Here is a 25,210-nt window from a genome sequence, read left to right as displayed (position 1 = left end):
GAACTGCAACGCTGTTGGGATTTTCATGCTCAACATTTTCCTTTGTGTATCAATAATGGCCCACAAACCAAAGGACTACCAGCCAACTTCACACAACTGTGGGAAGCATGGCTACATATTCGTTGCCAGACCCTCTATCTCCAGGTCATCTATAAGTCTATACTAGGTAAAGCTCCACCTTATCTCAGCTCACTGGTCACGATAGCAACACCCACCCATAACACGCGCTCCAGCAGGTATATCTCACTGGTCATCCCCAAAGCCAACACCTCCTTTGGCCGCCTTTCCTTCCTGTTCTTTGCTGCCAATGACTGGAACGATTTGCAAAAATCGCTGAAACTGGAGACTTATGTTTTCCTCACTGACTTTAAACATCAGCTATCTGAGCAGCTAACCGATCGCTGCAGCTGTACAGTTGTGGCCAAAAGTTTTGAGAATGACACAAATATTAATCTCCACAAAGTTTGCTGCTTCAGTGTCTAGATATTTTTGCCAGATGTTACTATGGAATACTGAAGTATAATTACAAGCATTTCATAAGTGTCAGAGGCTTTTATTGACAATTACATGAACTTGATGCAAAGAGTCAATATTTGCAGTGTTGACCTTTCTTTTTCAAGACCTCTGCAATCCGCCCTGGCATGCTGTCAATTACCTTCTGGGCCACATCCTGACTGATGGCAGCCCATTCTTGCATAATCAATGCTTGGATTTTGTCAGAATTTGTGCGTTTTTTGTCTACCCACCTCTTCAGGATTGACCACAAGTTCACAATGGGATTAAGGTCTGGGGAGTTTCCTGGCCATGGACCCAAAATATCAATGTTTTGTTCCCCGAGCCACTTAGTTATCACTTTTGCCTTATGGCAAGGTGCTCCATCATGCTGGAAAAGGCATTGTTCATCACCAAACTGTTCCTGGATGGTTGGAAGAAGTTGCTCTCGGAGGATGTGTTGGTACCATTCTTTATTCATGGCTGTGTTCTTAAGCAAAATTGTGAGTGAGCCCACTCCCTTGGCTGAGAAGCAACCCCACACATGAATAGTCTCAGGATGCTTTACTGTTGGCATGACACAGGACTAATGGTAGCGCTCACCTTGTCTTCTCCGGACAAGCTTTTTTTACGGGTGCCCCAAACAATGCGAAAGGGGATTCATCTGAGAAAATGACTTTACCCCAGTCCTCAGCAGTCCAATCCCTGTACCTTTTTGCAGAATATCAGTCTGTCCTTGATGTTTTTCCTGGAGAGAAGTGGCTTCTTTGCTGCCCTTCTTGACACCAGGCTATCCTCCTAAAGTCTTTGCCTCACTGTGTGTGCAGATGCACTCACAACTGCCTGCTGCCATTCCTGAGCAAGCTCTGTACTGGTGGTGCCTCGATCCCGCAGCGGAATCAACTTGAGGAGACGGTCCTGGCGCTTGCTGGACTTTCTTGGGTGCTCTGAAGCCCTTTTCACAACAATTGAACCGCTCTCGTTGAAGTTCTTGATAATCCGATAAATAGTTGATTTAAGTGCAATCTTACTGGCAGCAATATCCTTGCCTGTGAAGCCCTTTTTGTGCAAAGCAATGATGACGGCACGCATTTCCTTGCAGGTAACCATGATTGACAGAGGAAGAACAATGATTCCAAGCACCACCTGCCTTTTAAAGCTTCCAGTCTGTTATTTGAACTCAGTCAGTGATCTCCAGCCTTGTCCTTTGCCTTACCTCCTTCTTTTTTTATATTGTGTTATTGACTGGATGCTTGTTTATTCCATGTGTAACTATGTTGTTTGCGTCACACTGCTTTGCTTTATCTTGGCCAGGTCGCAGTTTTAAATGAGAACTTGTTCTCAACTTGCCTACCTGGTTAAATAAAGGTGATAAAAAATTTAAATAAATAAAAAATTCAGTCAACATGGACCAGCAACACTGTGCAACACTTTCGACATCTTATAGAGCCCATACGAATTGAGGCTGTTCTGAGGGGGGTGTTCCTAATGTTTGGTGTACTCAGTTTATATATTTTGTTCAGAACACTTAGGGGGGGACAAATAGAACTTGGGGGGGAATAATTTAGCCCTTGGGCCACCTAATTGGGGAACCCTGGAATAGACTACCCTGCAGATGCCTGGTTCTCAATGCCTGTTGATAACCTATTTGCCAAGGTAAGTGGACCTGGTGCTGTGTTTGGGAGTGTGGGGGGTTGGAGGTGGTCTTGTTTCCGGCATGGAGGAGAACGGATTCAAGGAACAAGGAAAATACTTTTGAGATTCAACTTCACTGTGAGATGGAGAACTCAGACAGCAGTGGGAGGCTTTTACAGCCTTCTCAGTGTATTACAGTAGGAGGATCAGCATGCCATGCCACTGGGCCTGGTAATGGCCTCCTACCCTGTGAAAAACGCTGCTCTGTAGATTTCCACTCCTCTCCTTAATGACAGGTGATTTTAATCTAAACGAGCACTCAATTGCTCTCAACATCATGGAGGCTTTGCCAGGGCTGGGTGAGTGGGTTTGCTAAGGAAAGTGTTATTGTAGGAGGAGATGGAGGTGAGGGGAGTTGTGTGTTGATTGATTATGCACAAAGAGGAGGAGTGAGGGAGACATTGTTATTCTATTAAATAAAATCTCAGGTCATAAAGCAAGCTCTTATTTTTGCTCCATAACTCTGTCTGTCTGGCTCATTGTCTGTCTGGCTCATTGTCTGCCTGGCTCATTGTCTGTCTCTCTCATAGTCTTTCTGTCTGGCTCATTGTCTGTCTCTCTCGTAGTCTTTCTGTCTGGCTCATTGTCTGTCTGTCTGTCTGTCTCTCTCGTAGTCTGTCTGTCTGTCTGTCTGTCTCTCTCTCTCTCTCTCATTGTCTCTCACATTGTCTGTCTGGCTCTTTCGTAGTCTGTCTGTCTGTCTGTCTGTCTCTCTCTCTCTCTCTCCTCTCTCTCTCTCATTGTCTCTCGCATTGTCTGTCTGTCTGGCTCATTGTCTGTCTGTCTGTCTGTCTGTCCCTGTCTGTCTGTCTGTCAGTCTCTCATTGTCTGCCTGTCTGTCAGTCTCTCATTGTCTGTGTCTGTGTCTGAATTCAATTCAAGGTGCTTTATTAGCATGGGAAACATATGTTAACATTGCCAAAGCAAGTGAAGTAGATAATATACAAAAGTGAAATAAACAATAGAATGAACAGTAAACATTACACTCACAGAAGTTCCAAAAGAATAAAGACATTAGGGGCGGCAGCGTAGCCTAGTGGTTAGAGCTTTGGACTAGTAACCGGAAGGTTGCGAGTTCAAACCCCCGAGCTGACAAGGTACAAATCTGTCGTTCTGCCCCTGAACAGGCAGTTAACCCACTGTTCCCAGGCTGTCATTGAAAATAAGAATATGTTCTTAACTGACTTGCCTGGTTAAATAAAGGTAAAATTAAAAAATTAAAAATGTAATATTATGTATATATACAGTGTTGTAACGATGTACAAAAGGGAAAATAAATAAACATTAATATGGGTTGTATTTACAATGGTATTTGTTCTTCACCTTTTCTTGTGGCAACAGGTCACAAATCTTGCTGCTGTGATCGCACACCTCAGTATTTCACCCAGTAGATGGAACTTTATCAAAATCTGGATTGTTTTCCAATTCTTTGTGGATCTGTGTAATCTGGGGAAAATAATGTCTCTAAATGGTCATACATTGGGCAGGAGGTTAGGAAGTGCAGCTCAGTATCCACCTCATTTTGTGGGAAGTGTGCACATAGCCTGTCTTCTCTTGATAGGCCGCCGTAGGCAGACCTGGCTTTCTCAATAGCAGGGCTATGCGCACTGAGTCTGTACATAGTCAAACGCTTTCCTTAAGTATGGGTCAGTGTGACGACCCTCCCACTCTGTCTGCCGTATTCTCTCTTTGTTATTTCCTTATTAGGATGCTGTTGGGCGGAGTTGGAAGCGTCGTCAGCTACATGGGAAACACCTGGGCCCGGTGTCTCCCAGGATAAATACACCACTTCCCCATTCATGGAGGAGACTCTCTCCATGCAGACACCTTTATAGATTTGGTTGTTTTTCTTGGTGTTTTTTTGGTTGTTTGCTTTAGCATCTTTCAACACCCTGCATTATCACATTCATGCAAAACACTCACTTACACTACTGATTACTGATTGCAGACACCATTGTATATTATACTTAGTTACTTATTTAATAAATATATATTTTGTTACTCCTTATCTCCACGTTGTCTCCCTTTTTGTTACGGGCTTTGAGCCGGTTCGTGACAAGTTTTGATAAAATCAGAAACATCCCTCTTTAATCTAGGCCAAAATAAATGTCTTAATATGCGATTGTAGGTTTTCCTCACCCCCATATGTCCAGCAACGTTGCTGTGAGAAGTTTCCAACACCAACTCACGAAGCTTAACTGGTACAACAACCTGACTAATTGCCTCCCCCAGAAAACAACTATCATGAGACACCCACTTTCCCATCAGGACATCCTCTTGGAGAAAATAGCCATGGGCGACATCTCCCAACTGTTCTACAGGCACAATTTGATCACGCAACTCCTCCAACGTGGGGTCATCCCGTTGCACATTGATTAGATCTGAGCGGGTTACAGATAACGGGATAACAGGGAAAACAGTGGCATACTTTGTATTATTATCATTAGTCGGCACAGTGACCAGTTCGCCACGGCTCATAGAACGTGTCACTGCACACGCAGAGAACACCTCTGGGAAACTCTGTACACTCTCATCAGGAATCCCAACAAATGACGGCTTAGTGGAAACCACTAGAGATGGAAACACGACAGGCCATACACGCTCACCAGCCAAGTTATTCCCAAGGATAACATCGATACCCTCAATAGGCAACGAAGGACGCACCCCTACAACTTCACCCTTCACCAGCCCACAATCCAACATCAGTTTATGCAATGGAACTGACAGTGTTCAAACCTATTCCCCTAATTAGAACACTATTCCCCAAATCAGTCTCAGCAGAAAAGGGTAACACAGACTAACACAAATGATTCAGAGGCACCTGTGTCTCTCAGGATCTTCACTGGCACTAGGTCTTTACTTCCTAACATAGACACAAAACCTTCCGTAATGAAAGGTAAATAGTCTGGATCAATATGGACTTTCACATTCTCCTGGGCCTGAGGAAATGAGTCATGAGTGAACTGATGTGGAACAGGTGCAGCTAACGCGGTAGGCTTAGATTTAGCGTAAGCACCCTTTGACCTGAGAAGTGGACATTCGTTTTTCCAATGACCTGAACCTTGACAGTAGTGACACTCCTGCCCAAAGTCAGCTTTACCATGGGAGTCAGGCTAAACCCTAGTTGAATAGAACTCTGCCCGTGAACCAAAGTATCTCGGTGAGCGAAGCCCAAATCTATCCGAACGCCCCCACTCTTTCCAAATACGGGGCTCTGCAAAGACACTTTTGTGAGTCGACACATACTTGTCCGCCAAAACCGCAGCTTCAGCAACGTTCTTTACTTTCTGTTCGTTAATATACGTGGCAATACGATCAGGAATTGTGTCCTTAAATTGCTCTAACATAATCAGATCACACAGCCCTTGGAAAGTCACAACTGCAGAGGCGGAACACCAGCGATTAAACTGTAAAGATAACTGTTGCGCAAACTCAACATGAGTCTGGTTATCATCCCTTTTTAAAGTTCTAAATCGTTGGCGGTAAGCCTCAGGGACCAATTAATAAATCTGTAACACAGCTGTTTTAACTTTATCATAACTGGCACTGTCGTGTACACTAAGAGCTGAATATGCTTCCTGCGCTTTACCAGTCAGCACACACTGCAACATTAAAGTGCGGTCAGAATCAGGCCAACTCCTAGCGTCAGCAACCCGCTCAAACAACGAAAAAAATGTCTCTGGGTCCCTTTCATTAAACCGAGGCAATGACCGTAAGTTCCCAACAATATCAAATGTCTCTGGGGCACGACCAAAAGCGGAACTACCCCTAGGTAAATCTGGGTCACCTTCCCAAAACAAACTCTCCCCTGAGATCTTTCCTTCCCTAACCAACTCTATACGTTCTTGTTGCAACTTGATTTTAGCACGCTCCATATCTTGTTTAAATGCCAATTCCTTTTCATATTTTACACAATCATGCTCTAGCTTCTCACGATCATGCTCTAGCTTCTCACGATCATGCTGCCGATCATGCTCTAGCTTCTCACGATCATGCTGCCGATCATGCTCTAGCTTCTCACGATCATGCTGCCGATCATGCTCTAGCTTCTCACGATCATGCTGCCGATCATGCTCTAGCTTCTCACGATCATGCTGCCGATCATGCTCTAGCTTCTCACGATCATGCTGCCGATCATACTCTAGCTTCTCACGATCATGCTGCCGATCATGCTCTAGCTTCTCACGATCATGCTGCCGATCATGCTCTAGCTTCTCACGATCATGCTGCCGATCATACTCTCTCTTCTCACGATCATGCTCCAGCTGTAACAGAAGCAGTTCTTTCTGCTGTTCAAAAAGAAGGCTACTAGGACTAACCGATGGAATGGCCATTGTAACGTTATGGGGAGACGACATCCTCAGCAGAGGCTGGCCCAGCGGTAACTTCAAGAATACCACTCTCCATCAAATTGGCCTTCAATATCAACCTAATAGAATTCTTTAGACGTTTATCACTAATCTCAACCTTGTAGTGTTCCGCGACCTTCAACAGCTGTTCTTTAGTACCTAAATCTAACAATTCCTCTGATGGAGAGCGAATGAACTCATCTACATAAGACGCCATAATCACACAAAAAAAAATTCTCGCTCTTCCCCTCTGCTGAGCACACCAGACCACAACCCGAGAATTGACAATCACCCTTAGCACCACAGAAGAGAGATGAGATACGGAGCTTTCCCAAAACCTACAATAACTCTAGTCTTCGTGCAGATTTGTGGTGGGAATTTACGCACTGTAGCCCGCTGGCAAGGAAAAACTCCCCAGCATGCTGGCAAATTCCACCAAGCCACGGATGTGACGCCGAGACAACTGCTGAGTCCACAGACACCACACAAAAATAACAAACATTAACCATGCCCAACATATTCCAAAAAATGAAAAATGAAACACGTCGCTAAACCTATCAGGGAAAAAAGGCTATAGCTCCGGGTAGCAAGTTCCCATGTAGCTGACCACCCTCCCAACTCTGCCCACCAGCATCCTAATAAGGAAATAACAAAGAGAGAATACGGCAGACAGAGTGGGAGGGTCGTCACAGTCAGTCACAGTGGTCAGGTATTCTGCCACTGTGTACTCTCTGTTTAGGGCCAAATAGCATTCTAGTTTGCTCTGTTATTTTGTAAATTCTTTCAAATGTGTCAAATAATTATATTTTTGTTATCTCATGATTTGGTTGGGTCTAATTGTGTTTCTGTTCTAGGGCTCTGTGGGGTGTGTTTGTGAACAGAGCCCCAGGACCAGCTTGCTTAGGGGACTCTTCTCCAGGTTAATCTCTCTGTAGGTGATGGCTTTGTTATGGACGGTTTGGGAATCACTTCCTTTTAGGTGGTTGTAGAATTTAAAGTCTCTTTTCTGGATTTTGATCATTTGCGGCTATCGTCCTAATTCTGCTCTGCATGCATTATTTGCAGAATTCTGCATGCAGTCTCTCAATTTGGTGTTTGTCCCATGTTGTGAATTATTGGTTGGTGAGCGGACCCCAGACGTCAATAAAGGGCTCTATAACTGATTCAAGTATTTTTAGCCAGATCCTAATTGGTATGTCGAATTTGATGTTCCTTTTGATGGCATAGAATGCACTTCTTGCCTTGTCTCTTAGATTGTTCACAGTTTTGTGAAAGTGGTGCTGATGTTTAGGCCAAGGTATGTATAGTTTTTATTTTAAAAATAAATCATTTATTTCACATTCTATGTAACCAGGCAGGCTAGTTGAGAACAAGTTCTCATTTACAACTGTGACCTGGCCAAGATAAAGCAAAGCAGTTCGACACATACAACAACACAGAGTTACACATGGAATAAACAAACATACAGCCAGTAATACAGTAGAAGAAAAGTCTATATACATTGTGTGCAAATGAGGTATGATAGGGGAGGTAAGGCAGTAAATAGGCCATGGTGGCGAAGTAATTACAATTTAGCAATTAAACACTGGAATGGTAGATGTGCAAGTAGAGATACTGGGGTGCAAAGGAGCAAGATAAATAAATACGTATGGGGATGAGGTAGTTGGATGGGCTATTTACAGATGGGCTATGCACAGGTGCAGTGATCTGTGAGCTGCTCTGATAACTGGTGCTTAAAACTAGTGAGGGAGATATGTGTCTCCAGCTTCAGTGATTTTTGCAGTTCGTTCCAGTCATTGGCAGCAGAGAACCGGAAGGAAAGGCGGCCAAAGGGGGAATTGGGGCTTTGGGGGTGACCAGTGAGATATACATTACATTTACATTACATTTAAGTCATTTAGCAGACGCTCTTATCCAGAGCGACTTACAAATTGGTGCATTCACCTTATGACATCCAGTGGAACAGCCACTTTACAATAGTGCATCTAAATCTTTTAAGGGGGGTGAGAAGGATTACTTTATCCTATCCTAGGTATTCCTTAAAGAGGTGGGGTTTCAGGTGTCTCCGGAAGGTGGTGATTGACTCCGCTGTCCTGGCGTCGTGAGGGAGTGTGTCCCACCATTGGGGAGCCAGAGCAGCGAACAGTTTTGACTGGGCTGAGCGGGAACTGTACTTCCTCAGTGGTAGGGAGGCGAGCAGGCCAGAGGTGGATGAACGCAGTGCCCTTGTTTGGGTGTAGGGCCTGATCAGAGCCTGGAGGTACTGAGGTGCCGTTCCCCTCACAGCTCCGTAAGCAAGCACCATGGTCTTGTAGCGGATGCGAGCTTCAACTGGAAGCCAGTGGAGAGAGCGGAGGAGCGGGGTGACGTGAGAGAACTTGGGAAGGTTGAACACCAGACGGGCTGCGGCGTTCTGGATGAGTTGTAGGGGTTTAATGGCACAGGCAGGGAGCCCAGCCAACAGCGAGTTGCAGTAATCCAGACGGGAGATGACAAGTGCCTGGATTAGGACCTGCGCCGCTTCCTGTGTGAGGCAGGGTCGTACTCTGCGGATGTTGTAGAGCATGAACCTACAGGAACGGGCCACCGCCTTGATGTTAGTTGAGAACGACAGGGTGTTGTCCAGGATCACGCCAAGGTTCTTAGCGCTCTGGGAGGAGGACACAATGGAGTTGTCAACCGTGATGGCGAGATCATGGAACGGGCAGTCCTTCCCCGGGAGGAAGAGCAGCTCCGTCTTGCCGAGGTTCAGCTTGAGGTGGTGATCCGTCATCCACACTGATATGTCTGCCAGACATGCAGAGATGCGATTCACCACCTGGTCATCAGAAGGAGGAAAGGAGAAGATTAATTGTGTGTCGTCTGCATAGCAATGATAGGAGAGACCATGTGAGGTTATGACAGAGCCAAGTGACTTGGTGTATAGCGAGAATAGGAGAGGGCCTAGAACAGAGCCCTGGGGGACACCAGTGGTGAGAGCGCGTGGAGAGGAGACAGATTCTCGCCACGCCACCTGGTAGGAGCGACCTGTCAGGTAGGACGCAATCCAAGCGTGGGCCGCGCCGGAGATGCCCAACTCGGAGAGGGTGGAGAGGAGGATCTGATGGTTCACAGTATCGAAGGCAGCCGATAGGTCTAGAAGGATGAGAGCAGAGGAGAGAGAGTTAGCTTTAGCAGTGCGGAGCGCCTCCGTGATACAGAGAAGAGCAGTCTCAGTTGAATGACTAGTCTTGAAACCTGACTGATTTGGATCAAGAAGGTCATTCTGAGAGAGATAGCGGGAGAGCTGGCCAAGGACGGCACGTTCAAGAGTTTTGGAGAGAAAAGAAAGAAGGGATACTGGTCTGTAGTTGTTGACATCGGAGGGATCGAGTGTAGGTTTTTTCAGAAGGGGTGCAACTCTCGCTCTCTTGAAGACGGAAGGGACGTAGCCAGCGGTCAGGGATGAGTTGATGAGCGAGGTGAGGTAAGGGAGAAGGTCTCCGGAAATAGTCTGGAGAAGAGAGGAGGGGATAGGGTCGAGCGGGCAGGTTGTTGGGCGGCCGGCCGTCACAAGACGCGAGATTTCATCTGGAGAGAGAGGGGAGAAAGAGGTCAGAGCACCGGGTAGGGCAGTGTGAGCAGAACCAGCGGTGTCGTTTGACTTAGCAAACGAGGATCGGATGTCGTCGACCTTCTTTTCAAAATGGTTGAAGAAGTCATCTGCAGAGGGGGGGAGGGGGAGGAGGATTCAGGAGGGAGGAGAAGGTGGCAAAGAGCTTCCTAGGGTTAGAGGCAGATGCTTGGAATTTAGAGTGGTAGAAAGTGGCTTTAGCAGCAGAGACAGAGGAGGAAAATGTAGAGAGGAGGGAGCGAAAGGATGCCAGGTCCGCAGGGAGGCGAGTTTTCCTCCATTTCCGCTCGGCTGCCCGGAGCCCTGTTCTGTGAGCTCGCAATGAGTCGTCGAGCCACGGAGCGGGAGGGGAGGACCGAGCCGGCCTGGAAGATAGGGGACATAGAGAGTCAAAGGATGCAGAAAGGGAGGAGAGGAGGGTTGAGGAGGCAGAATCAGGAGATAGGTTGGAGAAGGTTTGAGCAGAGGGAAGAGATGATAGGATGGAAGAGGAGAGAGTAGCGGGGAGAGAGAGCGAAGGTTGGGACGGCGCGATACCATCCGAGTAGGGGCAGTGTGGGAAGTGTTGGATGAGAGCGAGAGGGAAAAGGATACAAGGTAGTGGTCGGAGACTTGGAGGGGAGTTGCAATGAGGTTAGTGGAAGAACAGCATCTAGTAAAGATGAGGTCGAGCGTATTGCCTGCCTTGTGAGTAGGGGGGGAAGGTGAGAGGGTGAGGTCAAAAGAAGAAAGGAGTGGAAAGAAGGAGGCAGAGAGGAATGAGTCAAAGGTAGACATGGGGAGGTTAAAGTCGCCCAGAACTGTGAGAGGTGAGCCGTCCTCAGGAAAGGAGCTTATCAAGACATCAAGCTCATTGATGAACTCTCCGAGGAGACCTGGAGGGCGATAAATGATAAGGATGTTAAGCTTGAAAGGGCTGGTAACTGTATATACCTGTGGAGCGTGTGCTACAGGTGGGTGCCTCTATTGTGACCAGTGAGCTGAGATAAGGCGGGGCTTTACCAATTAAAGACTTATAGATGACCTGGAACCAGTGGGTTTTTTGACGAGTTTGAAGCGAGGGCAAGCCAACAAGAGTATACAGTCCGCAGTGGTGGGTAGTATATTGGGCTTTCGTGACCAAATGGATTGCACTGTGATAGACTGCACCTAATTTGTCGAGTAGAGTGTTGGAGGCTATTTTTGTGTGCTCTAGAGCAACGGTGTCTAGATGGAATTTGGGTTCCTGGCGACTGGACCTATTTTTGGAACAACATTATTTTGGTCTTACTGAGATTTACTGTCAGGGCCCAGGTCTGAAAGAATCTGTGCAGAAGATCTAGGTGCTGCTGTAGGCCCTCCTTGGTTGGTGACAGAAGCACCGGATCATCAGTAGACATTTGACTTCAGATTCTAGTAGGGTGAGGCTGAGTGCTGCAGACTTTTCTAGTGTCCTTGCCAATTCGTTGATATATATGTTGAAGAGCGTGTGGCTTAAGCTGCATCCCTGCCTCACCCCACGGCCCTGTGGGAAGAAATTTGTGTTTTTTGCCTATTTTAATCTCACACTTGTTGTTTGTCCACATGGATCTCGTATGTTTTTCCCCCAACACCACTTTCTGTCAGTTTGTATAGCAGACCCTCATGCCAAATTGAGTTGAAGGCTTTTTTGGAATCAACAAAGCATGAGAAGACTTTTCCTTTGTTTTTGGTTTGTTTGTTTGTCAATTAGGGTGTGCAGGGTGAATACGTGGTCTGTCGTATGATAATTTGGTAAAAAGCCAATTTGACATTTGCTCAGTACATTGTTTACACTGATTTGTCTCTATCTATTTGTTTCTCTCACTCACTATCAATTTCTCTCTCTCTCACTCACTATCAATTTGTCTGTCTGTCTGTCTGTCTCATTGTCAAGCACACACAAACTCAGTCACACAACCATATCTTACCAGCAGATGCGTGTCAAGCTTTTCCTTCTCTGTTTTTACATGCTCTATTTGTCCTTCCCTCACTTGACAAAGTTAGTTATTTCTTGACCTTTTATAAACTTTCATATACCATGGAGGATTATGAATCATTAGCAGCACAGCACAGCCATCCAACAACATCAAACAGTTTTTGGGTATACAGTATGTGTGCTTTTGGGAGCACACAGACAAAGCGCCATCTGCACCCAGTGGGGTTCCTGACTGGCTTGCTATATGCAGTCAGGGAGGGGAGGGGGGCGCTAACCATTAGCTATGAAAACACTGCTGCCCGCTACACAGACTGTAAAATAGAATGTAAAAGACTAGAGCACAAAGAAAGAGGTGTCTGCTCAATGGCAGAGGGCAATGCTGCTCTTTCCCGAATTTTGCTGTGCTGTACTGGGCAGTCTGGTATAGCTTTTCTGTTCTATGCTGTGTTAAAGGGAGTGTAGCACCTATTTTTTTCAATGCCAGAAATGCATATAATAGTAACTTTTATAGGACCCAAAGAAAACATTCCCAAATTATAAAATCTTAAATCAATTGTTATAATATTGTAATCTTGTTCTCAAAGTTGGGTTTGAGGTTTTCTCCAAATCAGCTTTAACTTCGCAAACAATCCCACAACGCCCTGCGGTCAGCGTCACATGGTGAATGAAAAACTTTGTTAAAAAAGTGGGATATGTTTGTGAGAGTGAGGCGTGGCACATTTCACCCCCGAGTAAGTGAAAGAGCTAGGTGGCAGACATTTAGCTCACGTCTTCCACCTAAAACTAACCAAATGTAAAAATGCCTGCCAGCTGTTGTTAGCTAACTGCTGATGCTGTCATAGATAGTACAAGACTATTGGAAAGAGTAGTTTTCAAGGTGTTTGTTGGGGCTGTGTTGTGGTAATTCAGTCGTTCTGTGGCTATGGGGGAGTTTTCTATTCGGGCTGCCGAGTGTGACGCTTCATCCATGGATCTGATCAGAGAAGCCCAAGAGCCATTTCAGGGAAGCCCTGGAGCCAGCCATTTTTCAGAGGGGTGGATTGTGGAGTTTGGTCAATGGGAAAGCTCGCCGTGAGTTGTGTTTTGGGAGTTGCTGGCTTTCTGCCCTCGGGCTCTGTGTGTCTGTGTGTGGATGGTTTGTTGGATGGATCCGCTCTGGTTGATGTGACACCTCCAACATAATTTTATTCTGACATCTGCTAGGGCAGGGATCATGAACTAGATTCAGCCACGGGCCAATTGTATTTCTTGAGCAGATAGCCAGGGGGCTGGAACATAATTTAAAAATAGCTGTTGAATGAATTTGTCTTTCTTTCTAGCTGGCAAAATAAGTGAACTAGATTTTGTTTGTGTAGTGCCTTTTGTCTATAACATAGCTACGTTTGTTACTGGTACTGGCTAGTAAATATCCTAAACCTAGCCAGTTAGACTGATAGCTACAAGCTAAAACCAAGAAGAGGGAGGAGAGAAATCACTGTCTATTTAATCTGCTGCTGGCTTGCAAATGTTCACTCAATTATATTTTTACACGTCATAATTTACATTTTATTTTTATTATATAACGATTTTCAATTGTGTCTATGTTGTGAATATTGAAGAAAAATCCTTACCAATGTTTTCTATACTAAAATGGAAGTGCCACTTGGTGCTCACCAGTTTACCATGTACAGTAGACTACAGGCAATATGTTCCTCCACCTTGTGAGTCATAGAAATTATGATCTTCCGTTCGGGGTTTTCCGGCCAACTTTGTGGTTTTTATATCTGGGAATGCCAAATTGTACAATTGAAAAATGATTGGTTTGTTTACAAGTTAAAACCCATGTATGTCACGCCTTGGTCTTAGTATTTTGTGTTTTCTTTAATTATTTGATCAGGCCAGGGTGTGACATGGGTTTATGTTATATTGTATGTTCGTATTGGGGTTTGTAGTATTTGGGATCGCGGCTGATTAGGGGTGTTGTATAGGCTTGGCTGCCTGAGGCGGTTCTCAATCAGAGTCAGGTGATTCTCGTTGTCTCTGATTGGGAACCGTATTTAGGTAGCCTGGTTTCGCTTTGTATTTCGTGGGTGATTGTTCCTGTCTCTGTGTAGTTTCACCAGATAGGCTGTAATAGGTTTCACGTTCCGTTTGTTGTTTTGTATTTTGTATTAGTTATTTCATGTCGCTTTTTTCCAATAAAGTCATGAGTAACCACCACGGTGCATTTCGGTCCGACTCTCTTTCGACAAATGAAGAACGCCGTTACAATGTGTCCTTCTGTAGCTCAGTTGGTAGAGCATGGCGCTTGTAACGCCAGGATAGTGGGTTCGATTCCCGGGACCACCCATACGTAGAATGTATGCACACATGACTGTAAGTCGCTTTGGATAAAAGCGTCAGCTAAATGGCATATATTATTATTATTATTATTATTATTACAATGTAACAGTTGAAGTCGGAAGTTTACATACACCTTAGCCAAATGCATTTAAACTGTTTTTCACAATTCCTGACATGTAATCCCCATAAAAATTCCCAGTCTTAGGTCAGTTAGGATCACCACTTTATTTTAAGAAAGTGAATTGATTTTATTTCAGCTTTTATTTATTTCATCACATTTCCAGTGGGTCAGAGGTTTACATGCACTTCATTAGTATTTGGTAGCATTGCCTTAATATTGTATAACTTGGGTAAAATGTTTGGGTAGCTTTCCACAAGCTTCCCACGATCAGTTGGGGGAATTTTGTACCATTCCTCCTGGCAGAGCTGGTGTAACTGAGTCAGGTGTGTAGGCCTCCTTGCTCCCACACTCTTTTTCAGTTCTGCCCATACATTTTCTGTAGGATTGAGGTCAGGACTTTGTGATGGCCACTCCAATACCTTGACTTTGTTGTCCTTAAGCCATTTTGCCAAAACTTTGGAAGTATGCTTGGGGTCATTGTCCATTTGGAAGACCCATTTGCGACCAAGCTTTAACTTCCTGACTGATGTCTTGAGATGTTGCTTCAATATACCATTTAATTTTCCTCCCTCGAGATGCCATCTATTTTGTGAAGTGCACCAGTCCCTCCTGCAACAAAGCACCCCCGCAACATGATGCTGCCACCCCCGTGCTTCACGGTTGGGATGGTGTAGTACAATCTTTGTCCCCATATGCAGTTGCAAACTGTAGTCTGGCCTTTTTATGGTGGTTTTATAGCAGTGGCTTCTTCCTTGCTGAGAGACCTTTCAGGTTATGTCAATATAGGACTTGTTTTACTGTGGATATAGATACTTTTGTACCTTTTTCCTCCATCTTCACAAGGTCCTTTGCTGTTGTTCTGGGATTAATTTGCACTTTTCGCAACAAAGTACGTTCATCAGTAGGAGACAGAACGCATCTCCTTCCTGAGCGGTATGACAGCTGTGGTCCCATGGTGTTTATACTTGAGTATTATTGTTTGTACAGATGAACGTGGTACCTTTAGGCGTTTGGAAATTGCTCCCAAGGATGAACCAGTCTTGTGGAGGTCTACAATTGTTTTTCTGAGGTCTTGGCTGATTCCTTTTGATTTTCCCATGATGTCAAGCAAAGAGGCACAGAGTTTGAAGGTAGGCCTTGAAATACATCCAATGGACTCAAATAATGTCAATTAGCCTATCAGAAGCTTCTAAAGCCATGACATTATTTTCTGGAATTTTCCAAGCTGTTTAAAGGCACAGTCAGCTTAGTGTATGTACACTTCTGACCCACTAGAATTGTGATACAGTGAATTATAAGTGAAGTAATCTGTCCGTAAACAGTTGGTGGAAAAATTACTTGTGTCATGCACAACGTAGATGTCCTAACCGACTTGCCAAAACTATAGTTTGTTATCAAGAAATTTGTGGAGTGGTTGAAATACACTTAGGTTGGAGTCAGTTAAACTTGTATGTAAACTTCTCACTTCAACACTAACTACATAAATATCTGATAATGTCCATTATCTGCTACCTGGAGAGGGAGAGGGAATGTGCTGACATAGCCTTCAACATTGGTGGGGAAAAAAACAGCCAATGACACAAGAAACACTGTCAATTCACCAAGAAGCAAAACAGGATTTTTGCCTTTTTTTCTTATTTTTTATCTCCTCTCTCCTGTCTCAGCATCTCTGGGGTGAGTTGAAGCTAGGAGGAAGTCCTCTTTTGTGCCATAGATGGGCCTCATTCAGTTCAGCTGACATGGAATAGTGTCCGAAGGATGTTTCCTGCTGATGTGGGGACGAGTCAACTATGCGATAAAAAGCTGAGGTGTCTAGGAGGCTGAGGCGTCTGGGAGGCTGAGGCGTCTGGGAGGCTGAGGCGTCTGGGAGGCTGAGGCGTCTGGGAGGCTGAGGCGTCTGGGAGGCTGAAGGCAATGGCTATATTTTCTACTTCACTTCAAGAGAATTGTGCTGACTATGAGAAAAGAAAGGACTTACTCTTATTGTTTGTTAGTCATTCTTCGATATAGCACTATTCATTGTGGGAATTCAAATGTTTGGCATTTCTCTCCCACAAAGTATGGTTTTGGAAAGATGTTTTGTTCAACTGTTTCAGGTAAAAGAATGCTGTCTGCCAGTGGTTACATCATGGTATCAACATAGCTGATCGGTCATGCCAAGGCTAGTGCAACGTGATTACATGCTTTATATACAATCATTCATTATATTTGTAGTGTCTTCAATTGTGTAATTTAGTGCACGAACTTGGCTAATCCTACAGATTTGGCCAAATGGCAATGATTGTAAATGCATAACAAGCAAACAGTCCATCTTGGCAGAGAAGCAAAATACCCAGTGCAAATATCCTGTTGAGTTATTTGCAGAAAAGTAAAAGCTATTTTCTTTTACCTTACACTTCATTCACTCTTCTGTGTTGCCAATTGTAAAACCAGAGCAGTTGAAGTAGCTGTCTGAAAGGCACATGAATATGCATGATAAGCCTTCTTTTATTTTCTTTCTTGGAGTAGTTTTCCGAAAGACCTGTCACAGTGTTTGATGGGACCTGACATTTGAAAAGGTCTTTGAATAAAAGGCTGTTTATGACAACTCCAGAACATCTAGCAGCATGATATAAATTGTATTATGAAAGGATAACAGCTCCTGCATATTTAAATGCAAATTCGTTTTTGTGAATGTGCAGTCTAATAAAATGATTCATTGTGAAGGAAAAATACTGTGTTGAAGTGCTCTTAGAAATCATGGAAATCAGGTCTCCTGGCACCCATGTACTATATTATCTTGACAGTTACAGTGGGGTCTGGAATTATTGGATTCCTTGATAAATATGAGCAAAAAAGACTATAAAATAAATAATACAAATACCGAGCTATATTTTATACTAATACAATTGCTAAGAGTAATATAGATAGTAATATACATAAATAAAAAGATAAGTGTCAAAATGATTGGACCCCCTATTTTCAATAGTCCAGTACCCTCCACTTGCAAGTATAACGACACTGAGCCTTTTTCGAAAATGTTTTATGAGATTAGAGAACACATGGGAAGGGATCTTAGACTATTGCTCCATACTTCTCCTTCATCTGCGCTTATGGACTGCAATTCAAACCACAGGTTTTTAATGGGGTTCAAGTCTGGAGACTTAGATAGCTATTGCAAGATGTTGATTTTGTAATCAATTAACCATTTATTTATGGATTTTGATGTGTGCTTGGGGTTACAAAGTTTTGGCCTAAAATCTCCTGGTACTTGGTAAAGTTCATGATGCCGTTGACTTTAACAAGGGCCCCGGGACCAGTGGAAGAAAAATAGACCTATAACATCAAAGATCCATCACCATATTTTGCAGGAGGGGTGATGTATTTTCAGCATATGCATGTTTCTTTCGAAGGCCAAGGATATCAAGGATTTGGAAAGATTTTGTATACAGGAATGGTGTAAGATCCCTCCCAAGTTGTTCTCCAATCTCATACAACATTTTAGAAAAAGGTTGTGTTCCACGTCAAAGCACAAGAAAGAGGATTTCAACACCCACCTTTTCAGATTGTTCTGAAATCGTTTCTGTTGTTAGAAACAGATAAGATTAGCATTTCTCCAAAACATAATTTCTCAGAGGTCAAATTATATTTCAACTAAATCAATACCCAAATTGGCCTTTTTTAAATGATAGTATTCACATAATTTTCAATAAATATAGTACCTCACATCCGATTTGGACAAACCTTTTTCTAACAACGAGTTAGAAATGAGGAATCCAAAGAAATGAACAAAGCCAGTCATGGACCCCCACGCCAATCCCAGCCCAACAACAAGTATATAGTATCAGTTATCTATGTTTGAAAATAAAGTATGGAGCTGTGGATCTGAGTACATTTTTTTTCATCCTATGTAATGTATTCTCAGTGAATTTGGTGATGGTTTTCAGTGGTGGAAAAAGTACCAAATTGTCATAAAAGTAAAGATGCGCTACCTGACCAAAAGTACAGTGCATTCGGGAAAGTATTCAGACCCCTTGACTTCTTCCACATTTTGTTACGTTACAGCCTTGTTCTAAAGTGGATAAAGGGTAGGTAACAACACATCCGCCACGCTGATCCTCAACACGGGCCCCTCGGGTGCATGCTCAGCCCCCTCCTGTACTCCCTGTTCACTCATGACTGCACGGCTAGGCACGACTCCAAAACCATCATTACATTTGCAGATGACGCAACAGTGGTAGGCCTGATCCCCGACAACAACGAGACAGCCTATAGGGAGGAGGTCAGAGACCTGGCTGTGTGGGGCCAGGACAACGACTTCTCCCTCAACATGATCAAGACAAAGGAGATGATTGTGGACTACAGGAAAAAGAGGAACGAGCACGCCCCCATTCTCATCGACGGGGCTGCAGTGGAGCAGATTGAGAGCTTCAAGTTCCTTGGTATCCACATCACCAACAAACTAACATGATCCAAGCGTACCATGACAGTCGTGAAGCGGGCACAATAAAACGTATTCCCTCTCAGGAGACTGAAAAGATTTGTTAATTTTATCTGTTATTCTTATCTGTATTTTTTGAAACGGCACTGTCAGATAATGGCTCGTAAGTAAGCATTTCATTGTAAGGTGTACACCTGTTGTATTCGGCGCATGTGACTAATAAAATTTGATTTAAAAACAAATTTTCCTCAAGACTCTATGAACAATACCCCATAATGAGAACAAAAAACGTTTTTTGAAATTTTAGCTATTTTTTATATATACAAAAAACAGATAACATTTACATGTGTTCAGACCCTTTACTCAGTACTTTGTTGAAGCACCTTTGGCGTGATTACAGCCACGAGTCTTCTTGGGTATGATGCTACAAGCTTGGCACAATTGTATTTGGGGAGTTTCTCCCATTCTTCTATACAGATCCTATCAAGCTCTGTCAGGTTGGAGGTCTTTCCAGAGATGTTCAATTGCGTTCAAGTCCGGGCTCTGTCTGGGCCACTCAAGGACATTCAGAGACTTGTCGCGAAGCAACTCCTGCGTTGTCTTGGCTGTGTGCTTAGGGTAGTTGCCCAGTTGGAAGGTGAACCTTCGTCCCAGTCTGAAGTCCTGAGTGCTCTGGAGCAGGTTTTCATCAAGGATCTCGCTCTACTTTTGCTATGTTCATCTTTGCCTCGATCCTGACTTGTGTCCCAGTCCCTTCTGCTGAAAAACACCCCCACAGCATGATTCTGCCACCACCATGCTTAATCTTAGGTATGATGCCAGGTTTTCTCCAGACATGACGCTTAGGCCAAAGAGTTCAATCTTGGTTTCATCAGACCAGATAATCTTGTTTCTCATGGTCTGAGAGTCCGTTAGGTGCCATTTGGCAAACTCCAAGCGGTCTGTCATGTGCCATTTACTGAGAAGTGGCTTCCGTCTGGCCATTCTACTGTAAAGGCCTGATTGGTAGAGTGCTGCAGAGATGGTTGTCCTTCTGGAAGGTTCTCCCCAGAGGAACTCTGGAGCTCTGTCAGAGACCATCGGGTTATTGGTCACCTCCCTAACTAAGGCCCTTCTCCCCCGATTGCTCAGTTTGGCTGGGCGGACAGCTCTAGGAAGAGTCTTGGTGGTTCCAAACTTCTTAAATTTAAGAATGATGGAGGCCAATGTTTTCTTGGGGACCTTCAATGCTGCAGAAATATCCTGTCTCGAAGGCAGTTCTTACACAGTATGAATTGTTGTATGGGAGATTGAGGAGAAATGGCACTTCAATCTCTCTCATACTGTACACTTGCAGGCACATTCTGTAGACAGGTTTTTGTATTGTGTTTTGAGAATCTGCAGAGAGAAGAATGAGGTGGTTGTCATTACTGTTGTAGTCTTGATTTCATACCTTTTTAGTGTCCCTTTCTGGTTTCTGTCCCACAATCCGGTTGTGCTCCATAACCGCAAGGTGTGTCTGCTACATCATGCTTGTGTACACATAATTCCCCCGCTTTGGTGTATTTTTCAGCAGGGCACTGTGGAATGACTCAGGAAAAGAAAAAGGTGAAAAGGGGTAGACTGAATTGATTACATGGTCTGGAAGGTAGCCAGAGGACCAAAAAATACATCTAACCACCTGTAACCCATAACACAAACCATTCAAACACTACCCAATTCATGGTTTATACCAAGCTTATTCTAAATTTAGCTATCTTAGCCATCAACTTGTTAAAGTTTTTGCCAACTTACCTCCACCTTGTCCAGCGCTAGAGGTTGGATGCACATGTTGGTAGAATCTGATTCTGTACACTGACAACAAAATACAGAAAAATACACAATTTAACCACCCCACTACATTTACATTTACATTTAAGTCATTTAGCAGACGCTCTTATCCAGAGCGACTTACAAATTGTATTGATCTCTACTAGACTGGCTAGCTAAGCATACCTAACATGGACATTTCATTATTGTCAGCTTGCTGTTCGCTAACTATCATCCCTAAATTGGCAGCAAGATTGTTAGCCAACTGAGACTGTTTGAGAACCAACTAACCAACCATAGACGATTTATACACATTCCTCATTCCTACCAACACACAAATGGAGAGTGAGTTAGCTATATCAACAATTCTATTTTTAGTAACAGAGTGTTTTCCAGACAAGGATGGAATGGATGGCTACCAAATAAGCGTAACATTAGCTAGCTTACGTTGGTTCTAGCTTTGACTGACATTAGCTATCAAACAAACATGTTTGGAAAGACACGTTTGGCAAGATTGGCTTTTTGTAGATTTTAAAAGACAGATTCAGAGCTTCAAAATGGTATATCATACACTGCAGTTGGGGGGAAACATGGCATAAAGGAACTGTCATTTTATGAAGAAACAGTCTTGAAAATGTTCATCTTGCCTTTACCTGTGCCTGTGCTGTCATGACCTCCTTAGGACCATCTGGCAAAACTCCCAGAATATGTTCTTTAAGTTAAGATTAGAGATAGTGCCAGACACCTGAACCAACCCTATGTACTATGCCTATGTAATGTCTCTGTAACCAGTATATAAGGGAACTAACGGGACTGCCCTGGGAGAGCTCCTGATTGACGTGTGCATTGAGTTGATTGGAACCTCTCTAGCGTGCTGATAATAGAGAATGATTCATTTAAGATTGACTTCAGGTGTCCCTGTGTAAGAATTTTCACGACCATTTGGCATCACTAACTTTATGATTACTTGGCTTTGTCGGCAGGATATCCCTTCTGTGCATCTGGATACCATCTGTGGTCACCTTCGCCATAACCTCGAGAAAGGACAGACAAGAAGAACAGTTTAGTGTAGGGATTTCTGATTCTGGAAATCCAGACAAATTATTCACTGTATAACAAATTATTTACCGTATGAGAAATGATTACTACTACCAATATTCTTAATACAAATGTCAAAGACATAACACAAACTTTTTTGTTGTTGCCCACATTGGCTTAAACTCTCCTATCATCTTGGCGATCTAACCGAAGAGTTACTTGGTCAGGGAGTTAGAGGGATAATCCTTAGGGAGAAATTCCGACCACCCAGCAGACCCAATCTGGTGAGATTTGGTATTGAAGCAAGACAAAAACAAAGCAAGTAAACAACAGCAATACACATATCACTCGAGGTGGGGAAAACTTAAATACGTTTTCCGTAATTGTCAACCATTACCAACATATTTCATAGGCAGAAGTGAAGAAAATAAATGTGCATATTTACCAACTGACCAGTCCCATTAAAGGGCCAGGGCCCCAGGGGACTGGTGATCCCCCTCCACCTTAACTTAATTGTATCCTGTAAGGTAATGGTAAAATAGACTAGAGACAGGTGTCCCTCATTCAGGGGCAGCGCTCTCTTCAGGTGTCCCTGTGTAAGAATTTCCATGACAATGGGAAAGTTAGGCACATTTCAAATGTGATGAACTTTTAAAGTTATTCCAACTTGTAGACAAGTACCAGAAAATCCCCCGGAACGTTTTTCTCACTTTTTTTTTTAGTCCGCCCATTCAGCATCATTCACACGCTTCATGTCCAAATAATTTTAAAGTATCTACAAATTGATTGTGTAACTCAGTGATGTTACTTATAGATTATTTGGATATGAAGCGGGAAAAGTCTATTATTGGTACCGTTGACTTGCATTGGATTTGTGACACAAATTCAGAAAAGTTTTCATTTTAAAAAGTGGCCATGTAAACCAAACTAAAGCATGGGTTGCTGTCATACCTGGTCCATAGACTATAAACAAGAAACGAAAATGATAATTTAGTAATTTGATTGAACTATCCCTTTAACAAAGAAACACCTAATAGCAAGAACACCACCATCTGGTGGTCAGAAGAAGCCTGGTAATTTCAGGATGTATGATAGGACATAAACCCAACAACTTCAATGACTAATTTCTCTGAACAGCGGAAAAAAAACTTAACCATATTCACTTAGAATACATTATAGAAGATGAAGAAACAATTATCCGAGCCACAGCTCCATACAACTTGTCAAACATGCAGAACTGATATTATATACTCGTTGTTGGGGTGGGATTGTCGTAGGTGGTCCGTGGATGGCTTTAAAAATATATATACACTAACGGTCAAAAGTTTTAGAACACCTACCCATTCAACAGTTTCTTTATTTTCACTATTTTCTACATTGTAAAATAATAGTGAAGACATCCGAACTAGGCTTCACCTGGAATGCAGTCTTGAAGGAGTTCCCACATATGCTGAGCACTTGTTGGCTGCTTTTCCTTCACTCTCATCCCAACCCATCTCAATTTGGTTGAGGTCGGGGGATTTTGGAGGCCAGGTCATCTGATGCAGCACTCCATCACTATCCTTCTTGGTAAAATAGCACTATCCTTCTTGGTAAATAGCACTTACACAGCCTGGAGGTCCTTTTGAAAAACAAATGATAGTCCCACAGCAGAATGCTGTGGTAGCCATGCTGGTTAAGTGTGCCTTGAATTCTAAATCAATCACAGTGTCACCAGCACAACACGGCACCCTCACACCTCCTCCATGCTTTACGGTGGGAAATACACATGCAGAGATAATCCGTTCACCCACAACCACGTTCTCAAAAAGACACGGTGGTAGGAATCAAACATCTCAAATTTGGACTACTTATCAGACTAAAGGACAGATTTCCACCAGTCTAATGTCCATTGCTGGTGTTTCTTAGCCCAAGCAAGTCTCTTCTTCTTATTTATGTATTTTAGTAGTGGTTTCATTGCAGATTTACACAGTCTCCTCTGAACAGTTGATGTGTCTGTCACTTGAACTCTGTGAAGCATTTATTTGGGCTGCGATCTCTTGAGGCTAGTAACTCTAATGAACGTACTGTCTGCAGCAGAGGTAACTCTGGGTCTTCTATTCCTGTGGCGGTCCTCATGAGAGTTTCATAGCGCTTGCTAGTTTTCGCGACTGCACTTGAAGAAACTTTAAACGTTCTTGAAATATTCCGTATTGACTGACCTTCATGTCTAAAAGTAATGATGGACTGTCGTTTCTCTTTGCTTATTTGAGCTGTTCTAGGCATAATATGGACTTGGTCTTCTTCACCGTACACTTGACAACCGAGTCAGCATGCATTGCGCCCGGCCCGCCGTAGGAGTCGCCAGGACACAATGGGACAAGGACAACCCGGCCAGCCAAACCCTCCCCTAACCCAGGCGATGCTGGGCCCATTGTGTGCCACCTCGTGGGTCTCCCAGTCTCGGCCGGCTGCGACACGTCCTGGGATCGAACCAGGATCTGCAGTGACGCCTTAGACCACTGCACCACTTGGGAGGTCCTCGTGGATAGCTTTTGAGCATTTCTTTGGATTCCTCATGTCTTAATTATTGTTCGAATTTTTGTTGTTGTTAGATACTATAATTGAATATTATGAGTACTATAAATTTAAAATGGCCAATTTGGATGCAATTTCTCACATCAAATTATATTTCAACAAAATAATGTTTCCAGGAATGCTTATCTTATCTGTTTTTATTTACAGAAACTATTTCAGAACAATTTGAGAGGGTGGGTATGATGGCTTGCTGAAATGACATTTAACCCTGTTGTTATCCTCACTAGGGAAGGGTGCTGGATTATTGAAAACAGGCTATCCAATCATTTTGACCCTTAGATTATATTTTGTATTACTTGTTAAACAAAATCTCTTTCTCTGAGCAACTGTGTTTATATAAAATAATATAACTTTTCAAATATGTTGGCATACCATATCGCTCAGTATTTGTATTTTTTTTTAAATTTTATACAGTAATTTTTGCTCATCTTTATCAAGAGATCCAATAATTCCAGACCCCCACTGTATGTCATAGTTCAAGTTTTGCAGCTTGTTTTACTAGTCTGCTGTTGCTGTGTGGCACATTGTGCAGACTCCCAGGAGGCCCCTGGGGTTTTGGGAGGGCAATCCTGTAGTGAAACACCAGGCTCTGGCTGTTTAATGGCCTAGATGGGATAACACCAAGGGAAACCAGAGCACAGAATCTGTGGACTTTGACCTGTTGGTGGAATACTTTCTTGAGAAACTCCCCATTACTTGAACTGTTTACCGACCACAAAAGAATACCAACAGAAGATGCAACAGAAACCAATCGCTGTGGGGTGAAATACTCTATTTCCTACTATGAGAACATCAGGGTATCGCTGACGGAGAGCAAGCATCAGTACACACTGCATAGCTGTCTGTCAAACATCTTTAC

At 43.5% G+C, this 25,210-nt stretch overlaps 1 protein-coding gene across 1 annotated transcript in view; it reads left to right on the top strand.

Moving 5' to 3' along the window:
- Positions 1-25,210, top strand: part of LOC118400045 (trithorax group protein osa-like) — a 129,879-nt gene that overhangs the window by 25,336 nt on the left and 79,333 nt on the right. The gene's annotated exons all lie outside the window — the stretch shown is intronic.

This window comes from Oncorhynchus keta, chromosome 2, assembly GCF_023373465.1.
Source record: "Oncorhynchus keta strain PuntledgeMale-10-30-2019 chromosome 2, Oket_V2, whole genome shotgun sequence".
NCBI classification, from domain to species: domain Eukaryota; kingdom Metazoa; phylum Chordata; class Actinopteri; order Salmoniformes; family Salmonidae; genus Oncorhynchus; species Oncorhynchus keta.
Note: the sequence above shows the minus strand (reverse complement) of the source record. Positions and strands in the feature narration are given on the sequence as shown.